This window comes from Hyla sarda, chromosome 6 (genome assembly GCF_029499605.1).
Source record: "Hyla sarda isolate aHylSar1 chromosome 6, aHylSar1.hap1, whole genome shotgun sequence".
NCBI classification, from domain to species: Eukaryota; Metazoa; Chordata; class Amphibia; order Anura; family Hylidae; genus Hyla; species Hyla sarda.
The window spans coordinates 4,825,873-4,846,956 of record NC_079194.1 but is presented as its reverse complement, the minus strand read 5'-3'; the positions used below and the strand labels follow the sequence as shown (position 1 = coordinate 4,846,956).

General features: G+C 43.9%; 1 protein-coding gene and 1 long non-coding RNA gene across 2 annotated transcripts in view; one reads left to right on the top strand and one right to left on the bottom strand.

Annotated features, from left to right (window-relative positions):
• Window positions 1–21,084, bottom strand: part of PLPPR4 (phospholipid phosphatase related 4) — a 169,793-nt gene that overhangs the window by 83,717 nt on the left and 64,992 nt on the right. The gene's annotated exons all lie outside the window — the stretch shown is intronic.
• LOC130275297 (uncharacterized) overlaps window positions 1–21,084 on the top strand; it is a 42,629-nt gene that overhangs the window by 12,911 nt on the left and 8,634 nt on the right. The window lies entirely within an intron of this gene.

Below are 21,084 nucleotides of genomic sequence, written 5' to 3'. Positions count from 1 at the left end.
TTCTCAGGCTCTGCAGACAGTATAAGTGATTAGAGTGCAGTTACATCCAGTGACCACAGGGGGCATCCTCTTTGATCTAATTTCACCCTTTTTCCTCAGAGCCCAGACAACCATGAAGACTTCCTGCAGCCATGACTCATCTTTGTAGAATTTGCTGAAGGAACATCTAACAGTCCATCATTTTCTATAACCTTTCCCACTGCTATACAAACTCTACACCCATACTGCACTGCCCCAAATGGTACCAATGCCCACTTGGGTGCCCCACGTAGTAATGGAACCCCCCCACCACCACCACCTTTGTGCTCCTACACAGTATTGGAGTCTCCAAAAATGAGTCTTTTGTGCTCCCTACAGAGATCTTACACCCCCCCCACACAGTAATGTTTCCCCTTTGTGCTCCTATGCTGGTGTTGTCTTCTTTTATGTCCCCATATAATAGTTAGACCTGTCATATATTAGGTGTAAAGTAGGTAGATAGACCCCTGATTTATTTGGTAGCTAGGAAGTTGTTTGATTAGTTCTCCTTAAAGGGGTACTCCGCCCCTAGACATCTTATTCCCTATCCAAATGTAGGGGATAAGATGTCTGATTGTGGGGGTCCTGCCGCTGGAGACCCCCATGATCTCCCTGCTACACCCGGCATTTATTTAGAGTGTCAGATGCAGCTCGTGACGTTATGGTCAAGCCCCGCTCATGACATCACAACCACGCCCCCTCAATGCAAGTCTATGGCTGTCACGCCCCCTCCCATAGACTTGCATAGAGGGGGCGTGGTCGTGACATTACAAGTGGGGCGTGATCGTGACGTCACCAACCTCCGCCCCGCATTGTCAGTTTGCTCTGTGCACCAGATGTCTGGGGTGCTGCAACCGAGATCGTGGGTATCTTTGGACAGGGGATAAGATGTCTAGGGGTGGAGTACCCCTTTAATACTTAATAATGCCTTCCTTTGCTCCAATAAATATACATAACAAAATACATAAACACATGAGCATCAGAGCTGGAGCAATGGAAGAAGGCATCCGATCTGATGGATGACGTTCTCCATCGTGTGGACGGCCGAGTGCGTCACTTATCTGGGGAAGAGATGGCACCAGGATGCATTATGGGAAGAAGACAAGCTGACGGGGGCAGTGTGATGGGTAATGTTCTGCTGGAGACCTTGTGTCCTCCATAATGTGGTGGTTACTGTGGCACGTACCACCTACCTAACCTTTGAACAGACCAAGTCCTCCCCCTTCATGGCAGCAAAACCCCATAATGGCAGCTGCCTCTATCAACACGACCCTCTAATGGCAGCGGGTCCCCCTAATGGCAGCGGGTCCCCCTAATGGCGGCATCCTCTATCAGCAGTATAGTGTCCCCGGGCACCCTGCAGACATTGTTCAGGAATGAGGAACATGACAAAGAGATCAAGGTGGTGACTCGGCCTCCAGATTCCCCAGATTTCATCTGATCGATCATCTGTGGGATCTGCTGGAGAAACAAGTCCTATCTATGGAGGCTGAACCTAGCACCCTTCAAGATCTGATACCAAAGGACACAGCACGGGGCTATGGGGTCTGGACCTAAGGAGTCACATTACAGGGCTATAGGGTACGGGCAGGAGGGATACCTACGTAATATCCGGTAGGTGGTGTATAAAACAAATGTGTTGATCAATCAGGGCTCAGACCTTTTGGTTCATTTTCCTTATGGCTCCAGTAAAGAAAATTCAGATTTGTGCCCCGTATATTGTCCTATACTTTACCAAGTCAGTGATCTTCATTGATTTTAATACATTTCAGGTGATAAATCCTCTTAAGAATCCAGCAATATCACTTGATGCCATCAGAGAACCGTATTGATCACGTTCCATATTGGATATGTGTCTCACGATCTCCGCACGTTCCGAGCTCCTCAGCAGAGGTGCCCATGTGTTAAGTCTATTACTTTGTTCCTGATGTTTTGCAGTACACAGGTTACGTGGTTAATCTTCTGTCAGTGAAGGAAACGCTTGGCTAGAAAAAAAAGCCTTTGCTGGGAAATTGATGAAATGCCAAAAATAAAGAAAAAAGTTCTGGAGAAGATGTTCACCACTTGGATGAATCGGAGACATTTCCACCCGAACTGGTTCACCCGGCCACTGCTCGGCTCAATACTCTGTATGATAAATAGGATTATATCGGATAAGAAGGTTACGCTGAAATAATCCAATCATTGAGGAAATCTGCAATGGCGTCGGCGGGTCCTGTCAGCACATTATGGGCCCATTGACCTCATCCTCATCATTTACCTTTCATAGATTGTGACGGCTGCTCTACAGAGGTCCCTCAACATACGATGGTAATCCATTCTAAATGGACCATCGTTTGTTGAAACCATCGTATGTTGAGGGATCCGTGCAATGTAAAGTATAGGACAGTGGTCTACAACCTGTGGACCTCCAGATGTTGCAAAACTACAACACCCAGCATGCCCGGACAGCCGTTGGCTGTCCGGGCATGCTGGGATTTGTAGTTTTGCAACATCTGGAGGTCCGCAGGTTGAAGACCACTGGTATAGGAAGTTATACTCACCTGTCCCCGCCGCTCCGGACCGTCACCGCTCGTCACCGCTGCCCTGGATGTCGCCGTCCATCACTCTCGCCGCGTCCCAGAGGTGTCCCCGCCGCTCCGGCAAGGCCTCTGCTTCCCCGGCATCTTCGCTCTCCGTCGCCGCCATCACTACGCTACGCACGCCGCTGCAATTGGATGACGGGACGGCGTGTGCAGCGACGTGATGACGACGATGGAGAGCGCCAACGATGCAGGGGATCCCGAAGAGGACGCGCCGGAGCCCCGAGGACAGGTAAGTGATCGTCAGCGGAGCACACGGGGCACCGTAAACGGCTATCCGGTGGCAGCTGAAGCAGTCTGCACTGCAGGATAGCCGTTTATGCGATGACCCCGACATACAAAAGCATCGTATGGTGAAATGATCGTATGTCGGGGCCATCGTAGGTCGAGGGGGTCACTGTATATTGTTTTCTATATTGTACTTCCCCACTTTAAATTCCTGACAGATGATCTTTATTTTCTGAGCTCTGAATTTGCCCCGGACAATATACAGAATAGTGATAGTGAGAATAGTGAGCGGCATTGGCCTAGTCGAATTCACGATATTGTGCAAATATGTAGACGAATATTCGTCCTATATTCGTGAATTTTGCGTATTCGTTATATTCGCATATTCGAGGAAGAAAACAGTAGAGGGGGGGGGGGGGCAACTTTACTATTGGTTGCTGGGGATGTTGTTGATAACCTCTGACAAGTGTATTTGCATCATTCTAATTGGCCCACAAGTGAAAAGAAGGAATATGCAAATATTCACATATGCGGAAAAAAGTGAATATTCGTAATTTCGAATATATAGCAAATATATACGCAATATTCGTGATAAAAATTTGGAAATGTGAATATTCGCACCCAACGCTAATACAGAATATGATATTTTATCGTCGGCAGACTATAGCCGGTATGTGATGAGGTCTGCTGCCCATCCACAGAAGAAAGAAAAAAGATGAAGAGAGTTTGGCTTTAGCAAAGTTTGGCTGCTGGACTTCTGCTTGGATGGTCAATGTCTCCCTTTTCTTTAAAATTTATACCTTCACTACCTCTTGACTTCATTGACATAATGTTAGAAAATAAACAAAGAATTGTTCTAGGAGGCGCTGCACACAAACTTGGCACAATAAAGACCCAGGTCCGCACAGGACAACGTATATTTTATTAGAATAAGGACGACACGTTTCGGCACTAAGTGTGTGCCTTCCTCAGGTCCACAAAACGGAACCCCAATCAGTGAATTGTACAGAGTGGTGTACTGGTCCAGAGGTCCTGTAAACTTGGCAAGTATACAGAGCCTCCGGACCAGTACCCCACTGCAGCACGCCAAGTTTACGGAACCTCCGAACCAGTACCCCACTGTACAATCCACTGATTAGGGTACCCTTTTGTGGACCTGAGGAAGGCACAAGCTTCGTGCCGAAACACGTTTTCCTTATTCTAATAAAATATACGGTGTCCTGTGCTGACCTGGGACTTTATTGCGCCAAGTTTGTGTGCAGCGCCTCCTAGGCCATTTTTTTTGCTTATTTTCAACTATTTGTCTACCAACTCCACCCAGGAGTTTGGGTCTTGGTCAGAGTGCAGCAGCCATGTCCACACACACACCGACCTTTTCTCTGATAGAGTTATGGACTTAGGTGTAACAACTCAGCAGGTCAGTAAATCCCTTTGGTGTGGTGGAGGTAGCACGCCTTATGATATACGTTATGAGGAAACACCCCCCGTCTTTTGTTATCTTCTCTCCCAATACTCTCATTGACATAATGGTCCCAGTCTGTACAGCTTGTTGGTTACTCTCACACTTGATTGTCACAGTCTCTTGAACAATGAACTCTTCTTTCTCCTCTCGGCCCATTGGAGCCTAACCCCAACCACATGACGCCCTGAGTATTGCCCAGGGGGTTGCACTAGATATTCCTATACATTGCCCTGGGTTATCTGTTAAAGTGTTCACATTTACATGGCTGTAGCTTAGATGTATAGAAAGCTGTCTCTATAAGCTGTCTTTTTAACCCCTTCCTGCTCCATGATGTACGGTTACATCATGGGTCCGGCTCAGAAGACCTTGCATCTCAATACCTTGCGGGTGCCGGTTTCTAGTACTCCAATGCCAGTCAGTTAACTTGATACTTCGATTAATAGCAATCGTGGCATCTAAACAGTTTAGTGGTCCGATTGGCTCCCCTGCAATGTAATCATGGAGAGCCAACCTGTTGTCATATGAGCCCAAGGCTTTTGCTAGACCTCCATGGCTGCTATGACAGATTTACTGTCACATCTACTGTCTACTGAGCTCTGTGCACGGCAGTTGGCAGTGTGGTGTCGGGGTGCGATGTGAGGTGTAGGGGCAGATGGTGTTGCCCAGGGGCAGATGGTATTAACCCCTTCGTGTTCGTGACACCAGGGTGTGGTTTGCCTATGTAACCACACAAAGGTAATCTCGTTAGTCCTAGGTTAGGCAGGGGTAAATAATAGTCCAAGGCCAAGTTAAGGTTAATGGTAGCTAGTGCCATTGCTATTGAAAAAGAGGTAGATGAGTACCTCAAAACGCGTCTAGCCTCTATCACCTGTACCCCAGTATTGGCAAACCCGACGATCTTTACCATCATTCACCAGATCGCAAGAAATTTACCGGAGCACGCTTCCAGGGTTGTACGCATCCCGCCTGCCAGTGGACATCTCTCCGGCGAAAACCTTTTTCCGGCAACCAGGCTCCAGGACATTGCTGGTAAGAGACAGAATGTGCCAAATCCACTCGAAACTCCCCCTGTGCCGCCTGGGTAGAGTGGTTCACATTTGAGGGGACTCCTGTGCTGCAGAACGCAGCCTCATGCACCCAAAGGATTACAATTAAGAGACTATCTATATCCCACTCTCAATCTCTATCCCTGTGCTGCCAGGGTAGAGTGGGATACACACAATGAAACGCCAGCGTCGCAGAGCCCATTGATTTTAACCCCTTACCGACACGCTGCATGCAGTATCCTGGCAAGATACGAACTATACAGAGACATGGCTACTCAGACTATTTGTAATCAACCATACAAGGCACGATCTCCATGCACACATCTATAAGTGCTACAGACTATTTGCCACACTGGGATACCAGCACTTTATACCCTGAATATTATATTTTTATTTTGTTTTATTTTATTGCATGAATATTTTATACATTCACTACCTTGGTTATCGTGGTGAGTCCGATGTAAGGGACCTACAAAGGACACCACAAGCACTATCATTGTAATAATAAATTGTTTTAAATTAATTCACTGGATCAACATAATTTTTTACATATATTTTAGATACACCCATTTATTGGTGATAATCAAGCCCAGACTTGAGGAAAGTGTACCCCCACGTTATACATTGTTCGCAGGTTGTATGGGATACACAACCTTTTTCACATTAGTACTCGTCTGGCAGTAATACTAGCCATCACGCCCCTCCCATAGACTTGCATTGAGGGGACAGGGCGTGATGTCACACAGGGGCGGAGTCGTGATGTCACGAACTTCCGTTCCCGTGGTCGGGACCCAGACCCTCCAGCGCTCTCGGAGCAGAAACAGGTTGGTGCTGCATGCTATATTGCGGGGGTCCCCAGCGGCGGGACTCCCGTGATCAGACATCTTATCCTCTATCCTTTGGATAGGGGATAAGATGTCTAGCGGTGGGGTACCCCTTTAAACGGTGAGGTCCTGCATAGTTGTTGTTATAGAGGCTTTTGATCGGCTCTCTGCAACAAGGAGAACCGATTCATTGTCATGGCAGGCCAAGGCCTTACTAGGCTTCTGTAGCTGCGGTCAATTATCTGCTTCTACTGTCTGCCATAGGTAGGCTATATAAGCAGATCACCATTTGCACCGATCAATGCAATACTATTGTATAACATTGATCAGTACAGGCAATCAAGTATTTGCTTACAGAAGTCCAGGGGGGACTAAAAAAGGTTTTAGTTTTTTACATAATAAAGATTCAAATAACCCCAATTGAAAAAATGTAAACAAAAACATAAACCAATTTCAGTCCCAGGCGTAATTGTTCACTCTAAACTAACGTTATTGATCCTGCAAAAAGCACAGCATCAACAGAAAAAAAATGCCAGAGGTGGGTTCTTTGGTCACATGACAACCCAGAAAAAAGTAATTAAAAAGTCCAAACTATGCCAGATCAGAGGCAATAAAAACAACAGATGACAGTGCAAAAAATTAGCCCCCACACAGGTCTGTTGGCAAAAAACAAATAAATAAAAAAAAGAATCATAACAGGGAAATTTTAAGTAAATAATAACGGAAAAATGACAAATCGGATATCAATGTAATTGCACTGAGCTCAAATATCAAAATAAAATTTTGGCTTTAAATTGTGAACAGTGTCAACAAGAACCCTCCCCCATTTGAAAAATTTCAGTTTCACCTCCAAAGTCAAACAAAATAAAAATGTATTGCCCCACAAAATTGCTCAATTATATTTTTTTCTTCTGGCTTCACAATGGTAAAATGAAGGGTGACAGTAAAAAGTACAACTTGTTTCGCCAAAAAAATAAAATTAAAATTAAAAAATAGCCCTCATACGACTCTGTGTGTGTCTTACAAGGTGAAGTGAAAGTAAAAGTAAGCAGAAATTCTAAATTCGGGAATCTGGGGTTAACACAGTGCAAGTCCATAGTCTCTGAATGGAACACCACCACTTTAAAAGGGGTATTAAAGCATTTTGCATGAAAAAAGAAGAAAAACAAAAAATGTATACTTACCTAGCCCTGATCCCCCAATGGTCCCCTGCAGCTTCCATTTTGCTCCATTTTGGTCTCCCAATCTTTTCTCTTCTTCTGAGATCGATGTAAGACCTGCCAATACAGCCAATCACTGGCCTAGATGGGACACCACTGCAGCCAGTGATTGGTTGAGCCAGCAGGTCCTGCAGTAAGTGTTTGTCTCAGAAGCAGGAAGAGGAGAGATTGGGGGACCGGATGGAGCTGAACAGGAGCTGGGGGGACTGGGGCTCAATAAGTATATATATATATATATATATATTTTATGTTTTCTTCAGTCCCAGGAGGAAATACATTTTTTGCACTTATATTTTTCTAGACATTTCACCTTGACAGTAGCTTTGCATTCTGGTCTCTGGTGCCATTCACACTGTTCTTTACTAGAAAGAGGAGGATTAGTACAGACTCTGTCCCCGTTTCAGCCTCTGACTGGCGCGGTCGCGAGTAGACACAGTCATTTCTTCCTCCGCTCACAGCACATGCGCCCAGTCCTCTCCATAAGGTGAATGGGCCTCAAAAATGCTCCAGAGTCCAAACCACTGTTTCCAAACCAGGGGACCTCGCGATTTGTGGCCGGAAAAAGTGCACAAAAACGGTCGTTCACCTCAGAGCGCCCCTGCAAGCCTCTCTGACCCTCCCTGCAAGATGGAATTTAACCATTGAAGTACAGTGACCCTTCGACCTGTAGCACAGTACAGTCTATAGAGGATGTGCATAAGTTACAAGATGACTTGGATAGACTAAGTGTCTGGGCATCCACTTGGCAAATGAGGTTCAATGTGGATAAATGTAAAGTTATGCATCTGGGTACTAATAACCTGCATGCATCGTATGTCTTAGGGGGGATTAAACTGGCAGAGTCACTGGTAGAGAAGGATCTGGGTGTACTTGTAGATCACAGACTACAGAATAGCATGCAATGTCAGGCTGCTGCTTCCAAAGCCGGCAGGATATTGTCATGTATCAAAAGAGGCCTGGACTCCAGGGACAGGGACATAATACTCCCCCTTTATAAAGCATTGGTACGGCCTTACCTGGAATATGCTGTTCAGTTTTGGGCACCTGTCCATAAAAGGGACACTGCGGAGTTGGAAAGGGTGCAGAGACGCGCGACTAAACTAATATGGGGCATGGAACATCTTAGCTATGAGGAGCGATTAAAGGAGTTACAATTGTTTAGTCTTGAGAAGAGACGTTTAAGGGGGGATATGATAAACGTATATAAGTATATTAATGGCCCATACAAAAAATATGGAGAAAAACTGTTCCAGGTTAAACCCCCCCAAAGGACGAGGGGGCACTCCCTCCGTCTGGAGAAGAAAAAGTTTAGTCTCAAGGGGCGACACGCCTTCTTTACCATGAGAACTGTGAACTTATGGAACAGTCTACCTCAGGAACTGGTCACAGCAGGAACAATTAACAGCTTTAAAACAGGATTAGATACATTCCTGGAACAAAATAAGATTAATGCTTATGAAGAAATATAAAATCTCATCCCTTCCCCAATATCGCGCCGCACCCCTACCCCTTAATTCCCTGGTTGAACTTGATGGACATATGTCTTTTTTCGACCGTACTAACTATGTAACTATGACCTACGATGGCCCCGACATACGATCATTTCAACATACGATGCTTTTGTATGTCGGGGCCATCGCATAAACGGCTATCCGGCAGCGCAGACTGCTTCAGCTGCCCCCGGATAGCCGTTTATGGTGCCCCGTGTGGTCCGCTGACGATCACTTACCTGTCCACGGGGCTCCGGCGCGTCCTCTTTGGGATCCCTGCATCGTCGGCGCTCTACATCGTCGTCATCACGTTGCTGCGCACGCCGCGCCGTCATCCAATAGGAGCGGCGTGCGTACTGACGTGATGGTGGCGATGGAGAGCGCGAATGCCGGGGAAGCAGAGGCCTTGCCGGAGCGGCCGGGACACCCCGGGGACGAGGCGACAGCGATGGAAGGCGACATCCAGGGCAGCGGTGACGAGCGGTGACGGTCCGGAGCGGCGGGGACAGGTGAGTACAACCTCCAATACCAGTGGTCTTCAACCTGCGGACCTCCAGATGTTGCAAAACTACAACTCCCAGCATGCCCGGACAGCCGTTGGCTGTCCGGGCATGCTGGGTGTTGTATTTTTGCAACATCTGGAGGTTCGCAGGTTGTAGACCACTGTCCTATACTTTACATTGCACGGATCCCTCAACATACGATGGTTTCAACAAACGATGGACCATTTGGAACGGATTACCATTGTATGTATAGGGACCACTGTACCACGTTTATGGTGAGTGCCCGCTCATTCTAGCTTTTGTGTTGATACATTGCAGATTTTCTGTTGATCCATTGGTAGCAAAATCCGTCGTGTGTTATATCCGTGTGAACATGGCCTAATTGTGGACTCAGAACCTGCAGCGCAGGTGGATATATGATTTAAATCAGATTTTATCCACAACCAGGGCAAAAACATTTAACCAAAAAACACTCAAGATACTGTAACCACTGCAGATCTTCAGATCCAGCGAGTGTGAGAGGAGCCTCGTCACTCATCATTCTGATACGTCTGTAACGTCTTTGTGTAGTTTGGATTCTCAATAAGAAAACTTACTACAATTGTAAAAGCCAAAATCAGGACACTTAAAGGGGTACTCCAGTGAAAAAAACAAAAATATTTTTTAAAATCAAATGGTGCCAGAAAGTTAAACAGATTTGTAAATGACTTCTATTAAAAAAAAATCTTAATCCTTACAGTACTTATCAGCTGCTGTATGCTCCACAGGAAGTTCTTTTCTTTTTCACTTTCTTTTCTGTCTGACCACAGTGCTCTCTGCTGACACCTCTGTCCATGTCAGGAACTGTCCAGAGTAGGGGCAAATCCCCGTAGGAAGCCTCCCCTGCTCTGGACAGTTCCGGACATGGACAAAGGTGTCAGCAGAGAGCACTGTGGTCAGACTGGAAAGAACTACACAACTTCCTGTGGAGCATACAGCAGCTGATAAGTACTGGATGGATTAAGATTTTTTAATAGAAGTCATTTACAAATCTGTTTAACTTTCTGGCACCAGTTGATATATATATTTTTTTTTTAAATACACCGGAGTACCCCTTAAGCAAGGAAAGCCATGAAATGTCCAGCCTTTTTGGGTGGGGCTGGCATAAATCCTACCCCTCCCCCCCCATATTGTGGCCCGGTTTGCAGGATTCTCACACTATTCTCTCTAAAATTTACTAATGGACAGATAATTTTCCTAACAATGTTAAGTAGAATTCATCAGTTTGTGACCTGTTTTTTATTTTTTTATTTTGGTTAAAAAATAAAAATAAAAAAAACAACAACAACAACAACAACAAACAGTATTGGACACTTTCTTCCCAAAATGTCAATGTGCAGATCCCTACAGTGAATTCATCAATGCAAACATCGAAATGGTCCAAGATGGACTACGTATAGATAACGATGATCAGATAAATCCAATAAAATACCGTAGATACTCGAGTATAAGCTGAGTTTTTCAGCACGCTGAGAACGCCCCCCCTCGGCTTATACTCGAGTGAACTCTCCGCCTGTCAATCCCTTCTCAGTGGTCTTCAACCTGCGAACTTCCAGATGTTCCAAAACTACAACTCCCAGAATGCCCGGACAGCCATCGGCTGTCCGGGCATGCTGGGAGTTGTAGTTTTGATACATCTGGAGGTCTGCAGGTTGAAGACCACTGCGGCCTTCGTCATTATCCAGACCCCCCTTTAGTTTTCTACTCACCTCCCCTCGGTGGGAAGGAAGGGTGAGCTGGTCCGGGCCATCTATGCTGCAGGGACTGTCCGGTGGGGAGGGTTAGTCGTTCCGGGCTGTCCATCTTCACCAGGAGGCCCTCTTCTCCACACCGGGTCGGCCCCGGACTAGTGACGTTGCCTTGACGACAACGCACAGGGACGTCCCTGCGCATGAACGTCCCTGTGCGTCGTCGTCAAGGCAACATCACTAGTCCGGGGCCGGCCCGGTGCGGAGAAGAGGGCCTCCCGATGAAAATGGACAAACCGTAACGACTAATAGATGGCCCGGACCAGCTCACCCTTCCTTTCCACCGAGGGGAGGTGAGTAGAAAACGAAAGGGGGGGGGGGGGGGTCTGGATGATGACGAAGGCCGCAATGGTCGTCAACCTGCGGACCTCCAGATGTTTCAAAACTACAACTCCCAGCATGCCCTGCAACATCTGGAGGTCCGCAGGTTGAAGACCACTGATTGTCAGGCGGTGATGATGAAGGGGGGGGGGGGGATGATGACAGTGTGATGATGACAGGGTGATGATGACGGGGGTCTGGATGATGACAGGGGGGGATGATGAAGGGGGGGGGATGATGACAGGGTGATGATGATGGGGGTCTGGATGATGACATGGGGGGGGGATGATGTATTTCCCACCCTAGGCTTATAGTCGAGTCAATAACTTCTCCTGGGTATTTGGGGTTAAATTAGGTGCCTCAGCTTATATTCCGGACGGCTTATACTCAAGTATATACGATATAAAGAAGAATCACATAGAATGTAGAATAAAGAAGAAGAATCCCGGCAGCAAAGAGATAAACAACTACAACCGAGTAAAGCTTGTATATCACATGAAGGCCCACGGAGCCCAGACCCACAATACAACAAACGTGTCATTTCCTGATCTTTAGAAACAATCGACAGAACCTTCATTTGTTGCCCATGGATTTTCCCATTTTGGCCTCAGGAAAAAAAAAAAAAAAAAGAAACAAAAGGCGCTCCTTGTGGAGTATCGCTTGTAACAAGGATACCGGGGAGGGGGAGGGTATATCACTGCCTACCAATATGAGTTGTGTATGGACACACACAATGGTAAGCATGTATGGGTAGTGTGTGCCTGTCTGCAGCCTTCCTGAAGTGTTGTTAGCAGGATAGAAACAGGACTTCATAAATGCAGGAATCTCATGGCCTGATGAAGCTGCGCATGTGCAGCGAAACGCGTTGCATTGTTGCCAATGAACCTTATGGTGGATACTTTTACCTCTGCGGTCCTTTGCCCTGATCAGCGCCGAGATTCCTGCATTTACGAAGTCCTGTTTCTATCCTGCTAACATTTTGGCCTCATGGAACTTTATCCGGAATATTCTGTGTAAATGTCCGATCAGCTGCTGTTACATTTGGAGTTTTGCTTTTCTTACTACACAAATGTTATTTTGCAGAGGAGACCCGCAGCACTCTACATGTTCTTCTCCAATGTTCTGTCACCCGGTTGTGTTTTCCATGATCTGTAGATTTGGCGCTGACGGCTTTCGGGAAGGATCAGAATTGTTTCTATTATTCTCTATTTGGAGATAACGGATCTCGCTGAGGCCCCTGAACTATTTTCCAGGCTCATCAGTAAATGTTGCGGGGTCCTGAATGCTGATCTCCTGTGCTCAGAGGTTTCTGTCCCATTATTGTCTTAGCCCCTCCCCCCACTAATGGCCGCCTCCTCCATTGTCTTATAATTGTTACTTTCTTTAACTTTTACTGTACAATCTCATAAGTGGTGTCACCTAAAGAAGCATTTCACTGTTTGCCCATAACATGCACACTCACTATCACTGGTTCTACAGCACTATTAGATTGATTCCAGCACCGCTGCATCAATATGGTTCATTACTGTAACTGGGACATGTGATCGCCTGTCTGACCCACAGAAAATCACAGTGCTTAGTGTGTCAGAGGATGTGTTCAGTCCTGGGTCAGTAGAATTCCTGTTAACAACACGATATCATCATCAACTATCACATCACTTCTGCTAGTTCCCAGACACATCCCCTTCCAGCTGTTTCTGTATACTGCTGCTATCTCTATGGGATCAGTATATTTAGCAGTTATACATCTCCCCTCCAGCTCTATCTGTATACTGCTTCTATCTTTATGGGATCAGGATTTATAGTAGTTATACACCTCCCCCCAGCTCTATCTGTATACTGCTGCTATTTCTATAGGAAAAGTATATATAGTAGTTATAACCCTCCCATCCAGCTCTATCTGTATGCTGCTGCTATCTCTATGGGATCGGAATATATAGCAGTTATATCCCTCCCCTCCAGCTCTATCTGTATACTGCTGCTATATCTATGAAATCAGGATGCATAGTAATTATACACCTCTCTTCCAGCTCTATCTGTATACTGCTGCTGCTATCTCTAAGGGATCAGTATACATAGTAGTTATACACCTTCTCTCTAGCTCTAGCTACATACTAATGCTATCTCTATGGGATCAGGATATAAAGTAGTTATACTCCTCTCTTACAGCTCTATCTGTATACTGCTGCTGCTGCTGCTATCTCTATGGGATGAGGATATAAAGTAGTTATGCCCCTCTCTTACAGCTCTATCTGTATACTGCTGCTGCTATCTCTATGTGATCAGGATATATAGTAATTATACACCCTTCCTCCAGCGCTATCTATATACTGCTGCTATCTCTATGGGATCTGTAGCGGGTGTCGGCAGAACAATCCAGCACTAGGACTGCTCGGAAATACACTGTTTCTATATACAGTTCTGAGCGAATTCTGCCAAAGAATGAACATGGTCCGCAGTGTGATTGGTGAAGAAAAATTGTATTGAACACGATGGGCCTTTTACTAGGGGGAAAAGTTGTTTCAGACTTGTAGGATTCCTCTCTCTTTACTATTGGGAAAAGTCGGGACGTTTTCTGACCATCTTTTTCTAGGTGGATATTTCCAGCCATTGATCCAAAGGTTTTTCTGTCAATTCAACCCTTTTTGGTTTTTGATCGGTCACGCCCCCTTTGTGACAGACTACGCCCCTTTTTTTGGCTTTTCCCAGTGCAATGTCAGGTTTGTCGGATTTTCCAGGCGCATACTGTCGCAGACTGATGGGGACATGTCTCAGACACTCTGCGCCAAAATAACCAGACAAAAACCAGTCGGTTTCAGCTTAGTAAATGAGGCCCTATAAGAGTCTGAGGAGCCTCAGCAGTGAAGGCTTCTGGTTGATTAGGTTGGTCACATTAGAGGAGAAGTGCAGTGATGAGACTCCACCTCTCTCACTGAAAAGACAGAGGATTTATGGGTAATATAAGCAGCATAAGAATATCAATTCTGTTCTGAAATCAATATGGCTGAAAACCAACATCTGTGACATGAGCGAAAACAGGTAAACACAAGACGGACACAAAAAACACTACGTTATTCTGTAATAATAGTCTGTGCTGCACTAAAGAAGCCAAAATCAATAAATATCAATAATAATCCTCAAAGTGCTTTAAATGAAATTTGATTAAAAAGAACTTTCTAGAACTTCTAACTTTCGTGAGCGTCAGGTTTTGCCGCCTTCTTGCTGTGAAATGTACAGAACAGAGCGACGTGTGGAGCAGTAATATACTGAAAACGCGTGGGCTGAAGATCTCCTGTACATGGATGAATGTATGGCGTCTCTATAATAGATGAACCTTCCTCCATGTGTAATCGCAACGTGAGAAAAGGTGATGGGTATATAATATAGATAAAAATATAGATAATCATGCAGATAATACTATAGATAATAATATATATAATAATATAGAAAATAATGTAGATGATAATACAGATAATAATATATAGAATATAATAGAGAATATAGATAATGCTATAGATAATAATACAGATAATAATATAGAGAATATAATAGAGAATATAGATAATGCTATAGATAATAATACAGATAATAATATAGAGAATATAATAGAGAATATAGATAATGCTATAGATAATAATACAGATAATAATATAAAGAATATAATAGAGAATATAGATAATGCTATAGATAATAATATAGAGAATATAATAGAGAATATAGATAATGCTATAGATAATAATACAGATAATAATATAGAGAATATAATAGAGAATATAGATAATGCTATAGATAATAATACAAATAATAATATAGATAATAATATATATAAAAATATAGATAATAATATATATAATAATATAGATAATAATGTAGATGATAATACAGATAATAATATAGAGAATATAATAGAGAATATAGATAATGCTATAGATAATAATACAGATAATAATATAGATAATATAATAGAGAATATAGATAATTCAATAGATAATAATATAGATAATTATATGAATAGAGCTGGGCGCTATGACCAAATGTGTGTATCACGGTATTTTTGTAACTTTCGGCGGTTCCACGGTATATAACGGTATTTCCTCCTCCTCCTTCCCTCCCCCCCAAAATTAATTATGAGCGCTGCACTGTTCTGCCCCCCCCCCCCCAATTAATTATCAGCCCAGCGCTGCCCCCATCGGGGTAAATACTCACATGTCACCCGCTGCCCTCCTCGCGCTGTTTGTTGCGGCCGCCGGCGCTGACACAAGGTAAACAAAATAAACTAATGCATGTTCCTACGTCGGCCTTACGCTTGGGACAGGAACGTCGGACAGTCGTCAGCCTATCACTGGCCGCAGGAATGTTCCACCTCAGCCGCTGATAGGCTGAGCCCACTGTCATGTAGGGAGCTCTGGACGGAACATTGTTGCGGCCGGTGATAGGCTGATGACTGTCCAATGTTCCATTCCCTAGGAAGCAGATATATAATAATTAGAGTTGGGCGAACTTTTCGGAAATTATGAGTTCAGTTTTGTTCGGTTCAACTCGAACCGGCAATGAAATGAACCCTTAAACATGTTTATAACACTGCCTAACACCTCTAAACCCCTGTCTAACACTGTTAGGAATGTATCAAAGTAGTTTTACAGTGTTTTTAAAGCTCAGTTATGGCGGCATGCGGTAACCCATGGTAACTATTCCAGTTTGCCCCTTTTTTAGGCTAATTTACAACAAAATAAAGCGGCATAAAAGTATCCCTGGTTGTCGATATCCCTGGTTGTCGGTACCCCTGGTTGTCGGTACCCCTGGTTGTCGGTAGATGCCTGCTCATGTTAATATGCACACAGAGGCATGGGAAGAAGAAGTGGCTCTTTCCTAGTGTGCCAAAAGTGATCCCTTTTTGGTGTATTATGGGTTGTGTACGTGTAGGCCTGGCTGGAAATAGGGTGATGGTGGATTAGTATTATTATTAGTAGCCAGCGTACAGCAGGTGGTGGCTGACTAATGTTACTAGCGAACAGCATGAGATGGCAGACTGGTAGTAGCAGGAAGGTGGTAGTTTTATATTAAATTTGAAAATGTTTCAATTAATTTTTTTTATTTTGTAATTAAAATAAAAATTCAATTGCATAGTTCCTGGACTGGTGATGCTGACATGCATTGGTTGTGTATGCGTAGACCTGGCTATACCTTCCAGCAGAATATGTCTTAATGGCTTACTGGAAGAAGTAGTAGTAGTCTGAATAAAGCAGCAGGTTGAGACAAGACACCTTTAAGATTAAAGGGGTTATCCAGGAAAAAAACTTTTTATATATAAGCTTCTTATGAGCTTATGAAGTTAAGGTTGTTCTTTTCTGTCTAAGTGCTCTCTGATGACACGTGTCTCGGGAACCGCCCAGTTTAGAAGAGGTTTGCTATGGGGATTTGCTTCTAAACTGGGCGGTTCCCAAGACACGTGTCATCAGAGAGCACTTAGACAGAAAAGAACAACCTTAACTTCAGAAGCTCATACGTACTGAAAGGATTAAGATTTTTTAATAGAAGTAATTTACAAATCTGTTTAACTTTCTGGAGCCAGTTGATATATAAAAAAAAAAAAGTTGTCCTGGATAACCCCTTAAATTCAAATTTGGCCAGCCAGGTGACCCAGGCTTGGCTGGAAGGAGGGAGAAGGTTGCAAAATCAACTTTCAGCATTTCACAGTGGTTTACTGGAGGAAATAGTCATAGCCTATGTACAGCACCTGGTTGAGAAACCATTAAAATGTATTTATATTTGGCCAGCCAGGTGACCCAGGCCTGGTTGGCTGGAGGAAGGGAGGTTGCAATAGCAACCTTCAGCATGTCACATTGGTTTACTGGTGGAAGTGCAGTATCCTGCATGCAGAAGGTTGAGAAACCTTTAAAATCAATTAGAATTTTGCCTCAGCCAGGTGGCCCAATCCATGCTGGAAGAAGCAGGTTGGCAAAAAAAATAAATAAATTATAACTATTTTTATTTGGCCAGCAGCCCTGGCTGGCTGCAGGGTGTTTGCAAAAGCAGACACAATAAATTAGAATTTTGCCCCGGCCAAGCAACCAAAGCAATGGAGCTAAACTTTTCTTCCGATATTTATTGCTCCTGGCCATAGCTATTACTCCACATATCAACTATGGCATGCACTGTTCTGCACATAGATAAGTTCATGGAGTGGCCCACCCTCTCCGCCACATTATTGTGCAAAGCAAAATTAGCTTTTTTGCTAAATAATGGCGACTAGGTACGTGCCACCTGGGCTGGCCACACCCCATTAGTTGCCTGAAGGCCGTGGAGTCAACAAGATGGTATGGGAGGGCTTGCCCCACTAACAACTTGGCCAGGTACAAGGTTAGCTAAACCGCACGGTCCATGGCGTACACGCAAAAAAATAGTCCCAAAAAATTGTGCATTTTTGGTCACTTCATATACCTAAAAAATATTAATATGAAGCGATCAAAACAAAAATGGCACAGAAAATCTACAGACGATGGCACAAAAAATGAGCCCTCATACCGAACCGTACACAGAAAAATAAAAAAGTTATAGGGGTCAGAAGATGCCAATTTTAAACATTAATTTTGGTGCATATCGTTTCTAATTTTTTTGAGTATTACAATAAAATAAAACCTACACAAATCGGGTATCCCTATAACCATATGGACCTACAGAATAAAGATAAGGTGTCATTTTTACAGAAAAGTGCACTGTGTAGAAACGGGAGCCCCCAAAAGTTACAACATGGTGTTTCTTTTTTTATTTCACCCCACAAATAATTTTTTTTTGTTTCACTTATAAAATAAGTGATGTAATTACAAAGTAAAAAAACAAGCCCTTATATGGGTCTGTAGATGCAAAATTGAAAGCATAATGATTTTTAGAAAGGAAGGAGGAAAAAACGAAAATGCAAAAATGAAAATTTGCTGAGTCCTTAAGGTGAAAATAGGCTGAGTCCATAAGGGGTTAAACAGTTGTGAGGGATCTGGGGGATCATCAGGGGCAGCAGCAGCGTTTTCCTTTTGACTGTCCCATGTGGCCTTGTGGTGACGCTCCATATGTCTACGTGGAGACATGGGCCCAGATTGATCAAACTGTGTGAGAGAAAAAAAAAAGGGATTTCCCACAGGGACCAATCACAGCTCAGCTAACGAGCTCTGGTAAAGAGAAACCTGAGCTGTGATTGGTCGATGTGGGAAATCTCTCTATTTTTCTCTCACACAGTTTGATAAATCTGGACTGTAGTTCCTACACTCGGACTTGAGCCACGGCTTACTTTCTATTTGCAGAGACGACATATTGCCACGTTCTCTGCATCAGGAAAGGTATGAAACAAGTTCCACACATGAGAATATCGGACAGAGACTGCACCACCTGACTGCACCACCTGACTGCACCACCTGACTGCACCACCTGACTGCACCGCCTGACTGCTCCACCTGAATGCACCACCTGACCGTACCACCTGACTGTGCCCCTCCTCAGGATGGTCTTTTATTAGAACCTGAACATGCAGCAGCGTCGCTGTCACCGCCCTACGCCTGTTACGTTTCACAGGTTTTCTTCCCCTTCCTCAGTTACGCTTCTCTCGGCTGACACTACCCTCCAGCTCTGAACACATCCGCTCATGCCCGGGTGGTTCCCACGTCCTGTCCAACACCACATCATCATCAGTGTCTAACTCCTCCTCCTTGCCGCTCCTCTCTACATAGACATCTCGGGCTCCTTGCTCCCCCTCAGCATAGTCACCTCGACCCCTTACAGTATCCCCACCACCTCTACTACCACCAGTCTTGCTTGTTCTGGGCCCAAACACTGATTCTACCGGATTCCAGACATGGTTTTTTGGTTACTTTGATCCATTTTGGGTTAATTTTTAACCAACCTACTTGTCAAATCTAAATTTCAAAACTTTCAATGGTTTATGCGTGGGAAAGATGACAGCACAATGAGAACTGAAGGGGTTTGCGGAAATCTATTATATTCTGTGTTGACAGGCCCTATAGGTATATATAGGTGTCCCCTGAATGGGTGGGTGGCACAGATCACTGCACCTCATTGCCGACTGTAGCTGGATGAGGAACATGAATCAATTCAGGTATATGAAGGTATGAGCCTTAAATAAAGACCGTGGGTTTGGGGGAGCAAAAGAAGAGCCCTTCAGGGCTGTGATAGGAGCCCCTATATGCCGCCCTGCTTCTTCCTTCTGCCAAAAAAAACACATGCTTTCAGGTTTTTCTCATTATTTATAGGCTTGCGCAAGCTAAACCGGTAAAATCTCTAGTGTTCACTGAGCCGGAAAAATCCTAAGATTCGGGTCGAAACAGAGTTTGCCGGATTTGGCTAACTCATCTCCAATAATAATATATAGAATAATATAGATAACACTATAGATAAAAAATATAGATAACAATGTAGATAATAGAAAGTAATATGGATAATAATATAAAGATTAATATAGATAATAACATGGATAATAATATAGAGAACAATATAGGTAATAATATAGAAAATTACAGTGGGGATCAAAAGTTTGGGCACCCCAGGTAAAAATGTGTATATAGAAGCCAAGGAAATATGGAAAAATCTCCAAAATGCATCAAATTACAGATTAGACATTCTTATAATATGTCAACAAAAGTTAGATTTTATTTCCATCATTTACACTTTCAAAATAACAGGAAAAAAAATGGCGTCTGCAAAAGTTTGGGCACCCTGCAGAGTTAATATCTTGTACTGCCCCCTTTGGCAAGTATCGCAGCTTGTTAATGCTTTTTGTAGCCAGCCAAGAGTCTTTCAATTCTTGTTTGAGGTATCTTTGCCCATTTTTCCCTACAAAAGTCTTCCAGTTCTTTAAGATTTCTGGGCTGTCTGTCACGCACTGCTCTTTTCAGGTCTATCCATAGATTTTCAATGATGTTGAGGTCAGGAGATTGTGAAGGCCATGGCAAAACCTTCAGTTTACGCCTCTTGATGTAATCCCCTGTGGATTTTGAGGTGTGTTTAGGATCATTATCCATTTGTAGAAGCCATCCTCTCTTTAACTTCAGCTTTTTCACAGATGGCATCAAGTTAGCATCCAAAACTAGCTGTAATTTTATTGAATCCATTTTTCCTTATACTTGTGAGATATTCCCTGTGCTACTGGCTGCAATACAACCCCAAAGCATGATTGATCCACCCCCATGCTTAACAGTTGGACAGAGGTTATTTTCATTAAATTCTGTTCCCCTTCTTCTCCAAACGTACCTTTGCTCATTCCAGCCAAAAAGTTCAATTTTAACCTCATCAGTCCACAGAACTTGTTTCCAAAATCCATCAGGCTTGTCTATATGGTCATTTAAAAAGTTCAAACGCTGATTTTTGTGGTGAGGACGTAGAAGAGGTTTTCTTCTGATGACTCTTCCATGAAGACCATATTTGTACAAATATCTCTTTATAGTGGAATAGTGGACCACAACTCCAGTGTCTGCCAGATCTTTCTGGAGGGATTGTCCAGTCAGACGTGGGTTTTGAATTTTTTTTCTCACAATCCTGCGAGCTGTTCTGTCTGATATTTTTCTTGGTCTTCCAGATCTTACTCTAACTTCCACTGTT